Here is a 6,889-nt window from a genome sequence, read left to right as displayed (position 1 = left end):
TCAGAACAGGGCAATTTTCAAATGTTCATATGAAAGTCCATTGGAGTTTCTTGACAAAGGCTTCCAAGAGCATCCGTCTATTGGGTTCTTCCTCATTTTTCTTTTGTCTTCCAAGGCTGGACTAGTTGGCTGGCAAGAGTGGCTGGGTTAGGGTCCAGTGACCCTGCTTGGCCCTCCTTTAATGAATGAGCACAACCTATAACTGTCAACCAGCCCAATTGTGATGATGTTTAGTGATCAGGCTCAGCTAAGGCCATGGTAATGGTAGTTATTTCATGCAGAAGGAACTGCTGTATAGCATCATCTTATTAAAAGGACCTGGAATTTAAAAGGATTTGGTGCTAGGATCCACATATGAGAGAGAATATATGTCATTTGGGAAATTATATTCTTAATTGGATCCACCAGAGTTCTATGATGCAAGTACCTCCTATGTAAAATAAAGAGATGAAAAAAATGTATTTGTTACCTGGACTTTGGGGCCATGCTGAGTATTCAACAAAGCTAGTATACTTTATTCTGTGATTCCAGGATATTCATAGACTTTGATCCTTATCACCTTAAAAATATATTAATAAAATGTACAAATGTGTGGTTCTCTGGGAAATATATTCTTGAGTTGGAAAAAAAGCAGTTCCTTCTAAGGATGTAACTTAGTGATAATGTCTCTTGGGAATATGCCTTCTGTATACATATATTTTAAAAAAAGTTCTGTCATGGAAATTAGAGGCACTTGACATGTATCCCTTTCCTGACTCTGAAAAATTTGAAGATTTAAAATAGATGCTATCGCAGGTTTTCTGCTATTTAAGGATGGGACTCAAATTTGTTTTAATCAAGGGAGAAATTTGATGACCCACATAGTTGAACAATTTGGCGGTTATTCTGAAATGGAATTATGGGTATTAAATAACAGTGCAATGAACTGCAGGGACCATTTGCATTCGACTTACCTAGTCTCAAGTTCTGTCACATAGCTCAAACACATTTGTAGAATGAATCAGTAGTTAGTTCCCCTGTGAATAGATGTCGTATCTGATACCTGTTTGTGTTAACAGCAAAGTACACATTAAGTGACCAATTAATGCTTGTCAGATAGGCAGGTGAAATGAATGAACTCTAAATTCTACTACTGGGTCACTCGGGGGAGGTGAGGCCCATCTCTCCATTCCTAGTGGTCAGACCTCATGTCTAGGGACCCAGCATACCTCCTACTCCAAGCTGGACTGCTGTTTCCCCCTTATCCCCTAAATATGTAAAGAGGTTGGTGGCAAGAAGATAGTGTGTTTGAATAAAAAGAAGAGGCAAGAAGGAGGCAAAGGAAGAGTTCACTCCAAGTTCATGTCTATCTTATTTTGGAAGGAAGTGGGAAAGGAGAACAAAGTTTTCATGAATATTGCTGCTTATTAAAACGCTCACTCTCTCTGATGGTGATTAAGATGGATGCAGCATCACACTGACTTTCAGAGGGAGTGGGAGTACAGCTGACAATTTTTCCATCAGTGTTCTTCATGAACAAGGAGCAAGTCCCTGGTCCCCCCTCCCTTCCTCTTCTCTCCTCCTCCTCCTGCTCCAGCCTGACTTTCCTGCAGAGCTTCTGGCTGCTTCAAGGCACTGGAGGAGGAATTCATCAGGGGCTGACAAGTGGCAAATGACATTAGCTTCCAATTATATTAAAGGGTTTGAACACAGCAGGATGGTGTGTTGTTCCCCTCTCCTGTTTCTAGCCCTTATGCCTAACAATAGTGCCTGGATCTGGTAGGTACATGATGCTTTCAGTCATTCTGTGGTGGGCATCTGTCATTTATGGATGTCCTAAGCCCATATTCTTTTCTATCAAATGTCTTTTTCTCCTTTTGAAGAATCATTCTCCTACCTACAAGTGGTTCTGAGAATTAAAGGAGCTAAGTCTGCAAAGTTCTTAAAACACTTTCTTGCTTAATTGGTGTAAGCTAACATGATAGCTAATATTAAATTATATTATAATTCATAACACACCCATGTAACAGGATAGCATAAATTAGGGTTTTTCATAGTGCATGAAGGAGCTCTGGTTAAATTAAAACATCATATCCAATGTTTTCAAAGAACTAAGCATGAGCGTTGGTGGATAAAATCAAAGATATTTCAGGGAAAAGTAGAACAATAAAAAAGATACAGGTATACAGATACATACGTATACATATACAGGTATACAGATACATACATGTGTTTAATTTAAGCATTGATTCAACAGATCTCATATTTTCACCAAAAAGAGTCCTCAAAAAATAGAACAAGTATTACAGAGGAAAGAAAATTATCACAGAGAAAATACAAGAAAATTTGCTACTTTTAAAAAACATGATTCAGATTAAAAGATGTTCTTCCTTCTCCAGTGCTAAGAATAAAAACCAAGAAATATCATCGCAATGTTTTGAAACAAGGAGAAAAACAGGAAACAACAAAGTGTGGAAATCAGTATGATACCGAACTTCTTAGTAGTGACATTAAAAAGACACTAATTCTTTCAAAATTCTCACTAATAATGGTTTCCAAATTAGAAGTCTGTATCTATTCAAAGACTATACCAAAGAACTTGTAATGCTAACTACTCTTGTCTTTACTTCTCCTTCACATCCCCTATTTACCAGTCAAGGACTTTCTTTTCTCCCTACAGGTAAGAGTTATGCAATTTGGGAGTCTTTTAAATAGACCCACTGAAGGGGTACCCCAATTGCCTCACCCTGTGTCCCTATTCAGCTTGGAAGAAGCCAGAGCAGTCTGCGTCCTGATTCCCTAGCAGCAATTTGGGTAACTTGTTCAGAGGATGATGTGATAAGAATAGGAGGTAGAAATTGGCTAAGCAGTTAGGGTAAAAAGACCCCAAAGAAAAGTAGCAAGTTTCTTGGCTAAAATCAAAATGTCCTTGGGCCTCTTAGCAACATACTCCATTCCAAAGGCCAAAATTGTCAAAAAGTATTTGGGAGCTCTTATCTAATCCTTAAAAGATTTTAAGGTTATCTCTCCAGAGGAGGGAATGTTAAAGTAGCAAAAAGCCCCATAAAAAAAGAAGAAGAAGAAGAAAGAGTATGTGAAGTTTTCAGAAAAAAAAGTGATCGGAAAATATGGGAGGAGTTGGAGGGGAGGGAGTGGGCATGGATTTGATCAAAACACCTTATATGCATGTATGAAATCCTCAATAAATTAACTTTTTAAAAAACAATACATCAAGTATAATGGACGCCTAGATTATTTCTTTTTCAAGTTCTCAACTGCTCAAAAAGCAGAAAGGTAAACTAAGAAAATTAGAGCAGAAAATGAAGGAATTTAAAAATATGAACCAATATTATCACTAGAATCAATAGAATAACTGATTCACTTGACCATAAGGAAAAAAATTTACAAGGATGCTGTTATCTGGAGAAGGTAAAGTAAGTTATAAATAGGAAAGGGAAAGAGTAGAAAAAGATGAGGCAATTATCTATACCAGGAAAAACGTAAAGATATATCTAAGAAAAACTATTAGACTATACTCCCTATTCAACAGTACCACTGTGGGAGTAAATTTACCTTTAGTTTCCACTTCTTTAAAAAGGATATAATAATGATGTTTGGTGCACAGAAAATGTTCATTAATATTTTACTATACATGTGTCCTCATTAAACAGGTCAGTGGTTGAAATGCCTCCTCTTTGAAACTAGTTGAGAATTAATAACAATTCTTCAGAATGTAACCTATATGTAGGTGAAGTGTTGATACATATATGTAAAGGTTAGGTCCCAATGGAGTTGGATGAACTTCATATTCAATATGATTGGTATCTTTATAAAAAGAGCACTGCTTTGACTTAGAGAAACACAGGAACGGAAACCATGTGACAGTGGAAACATTGCCTGTTATTTGTTATTTTATTTCAAGAACAATATGTATTTGATATCCTTCCATGTCAGTGGATACCAAAATATCTCATTTTAAAATTGCTACTATAATTTTTAGCTATATTGGAATTGTGTCACGTTCCATAGTATGGTTACTTTAAATTTTATTTGGCATTTTCCTATTAATGGACATTTAAGTTGTTCTTAATTTGTTCATCTAAACACATATGGGTTCCTTTCTGAGTTACATATGTGATGTAAATCATTTGGTTCATGAAGTACAGCTTTGAATTCTTTAAGTGGTGTTTTGAGATTCAGGGCTGTCTATATAAATTTCAGGATCCCTAACAGTGGTTTAAAAGTCCTTTGACCACATTTTAAAAAATTACTTCATCAAAAGATAATTTCCATATTATAAAGTTCTCATCCCTTTCTGTAAATTTATACAAATCTGCAACCAACATCATGATTCACTTTGTTATGGATTTACTTGCATCCCTTACTGTGAAAATGTCTGTCCAAATCCTAACCCCCCAGCTCTTCAGAGACAGAAACCAAGGGTTACCTAGAGCCACCGAAAGCTAGAAGAGGAGATAAGAAAAGGTCTTCTCCTAGAAGCATTTAAGGAACCACACCCCTGCAGACACATTGGTACTAAGAAAGACAAGTCTTACATCTTTAAAATTTCAACACTCACAGCACTAAGAAATTAAAAGACAATATAGGAACAGGTGGCTGGTAGAAAGAGGAGGTCTCCTAACCCTCTCTCCAAATATTAAGTGTAAATGAAATCAGAATGTTATCTTGGTTTGCTGAAGCCTAAAGTAAATAGAACCTAAATACATTGCTATTATTATTTATTATTTTTGAGACAGGGTCTCAAAATCTCTGACCTGGAATTTGATGTAGACCAGGCTGACCTTGATTTCACAGAGATCTGCCTGCCTCTGCCTCCTGAGTGCTGGGATTAAAGGTGTATACCACCACGCCCAGATTTTATGTTATTTTTTACTAGTGATTTTTTTTTCTTTTCCTGGACTGAGCCTAGAACTCAAGGTAATATTTTTCTTCTCTCTTGTTATGAACACCAGGTAAAATGGAAGCAAACATGCACTTTCTAAAACCAGACAACCACAACATCAGAATATAATCCAATTCATATCCAAATCAAACCTACACTCTGTCCACTTAGAGTCTCTGATCTAAATTAAAACCCAGACACAGAATGTGTGAAATGTGCTTTCTGGGTTTCTCTGCATCGTGACCCAGTTCTCTGCTGCTGCCACTGCTGCTGCTGCTATTATGGTCTGTTTCTGACACTTGGTTCCAAGCATCTTGGTGGCTGGATTTTTGCTTCCTTCTTCCTCCATTTTTTGTCTTTCTGCTCTTTCCTTCCGTGTCTCTGGATCCTTCTGTGCAACCTTTCACCTTCTCTCTTTGTCTCCTTCTATAATTCCTGCTAATACAAAGTCAAGTCTAAAAGCACAGACTGTGGCAGAACAACCTTTCAGTCTTGGTCCTCGGTCTGTGTACCTGTTTAAACGCCTAGGAGGGTCAGTGGCAGGTGGTATATTATAACCATTGCTATCGTCTTCTCTTTTGTGTGTATTTAAGCTCTCCAAGTGGTTTCTGGGACCAGCGAACAGAATAATAAAGCATATTAACCTCATATTGGGCCAGGGAAGGAGATAAAGAACCACTTGGACTGTATGTATTCTCTTCAAATTTCTTGTAAGAAGCAAACTGAAATATCTTGCAATATAGAATATACTCATAGCATAACTTGATTGCCACAAAGTTTTTGACTGATGATCTAATCCCTGTCCCTTGCCTTCCACCCAAACCGTGAAAATCTGTGTGTACAGAGATACGAGATAGAAAGCAGGGGAAGAAGACAGGCTAAGGAAGAATATGAAAGAAGGAAAAGGGGATGAGGGTCAAAGAAATGATATCACACTAAGAGGGTTGACAGGAGTGATTGCAAAGGAGGAGGGGGGAGAAAAGAACACACACATGTACCTGGGGTGGGGTCGAGAAGGGGGAGAGAGAGGAGAGAGATTTGAGATTCACTGAAATCATATACCACCGTATGCTGTTGAATAGTTTAAATGAGAACAGTTTGTGTTTTTAAGAAAATGATGTTACAGCCCATATTTTTGTTCCTTAGATTAAAATGCACCAAGTTCATGTCTATTATCTGTTTAGCTCAGTCTCCATAGAATCTACTGTGCTGAAATGTTACTTTTGAAAGCAGAAGTGCAGGTCCATACAGCAAAGATTTGATTCCTTAGTAGCTGAAAGAAACTACGTTTAATAAAGTAAAAACAATGTGACAGAGTTAAAACAAAGAGAAATTGGAGTATTTAATTCAGAAGGAAAAACAGAAAGCAACCCCCAACAAATCCATGCCAAGCCGTCTGCAATCAATATGCATCATTACAGTTAACACAGATGGCTATGTTCTGGGAGAGTTCCAGTCCAGTGGTTTGCAAATTTAGCCACATAATGTAATCACCTGAGAGCTTTGAAAAGATTTGTAGTGCCTAGACTATACCTCAGACCAACTAAGTTGAGGGACCCTGGCATCACTGTTTTTAAAGCTCCCCAGATGACTGCAGTATGTGGTCAAGGTTGCCAAACTGCGATCTTGAATAAATTGTAAGTCTAATCACAGTATTTTGGGAGTTTTGTAGAGAGACTGCACATCATATAAATCAAGAATTGACTGTACCTGTTGGTTGATTGAGGTAGCAAACGAGGGATTTGTTATAGAACTCTGAAAAATTCATCTGCTTGAGAGAACAGTTAATCAAATGATAATCTTCTAAAGTGATTTAGACATTCCCTGACATATGGGTTGCCCTGGGTGCTTGATGGTCTTACTCTGTTGGTGGCTGTTTATGGACATCTGTTGTCAGAGACTATGGGGGAGAGTGAAGGGTGTCCAGGTGAGGTATGTGGTCTTCCCTACCTATTGATGTCTACTAGCTGACCTTTGATCTCAAATGTGTGTGTGCGTGCGTGCATG

Source organism: Nannospalax galili, unplaced genomic scaffold (genome assembly GCF_000622305.1).
Source record: "Nannospalax galili isolate Female #2095 unplaced genomic scaffold, S.galili_v1.0 scaffold32, whole genome shotgun sequence".
Classification (NCBI taxonomy): Eukaryota; Metazoa; Chordata; class Mammalia; order Rodentia; family Spalacidae; genus Nannospalax; species Nannospalax galili.
Note: the sequence above shows the minus strand (reverse complement) of the source record.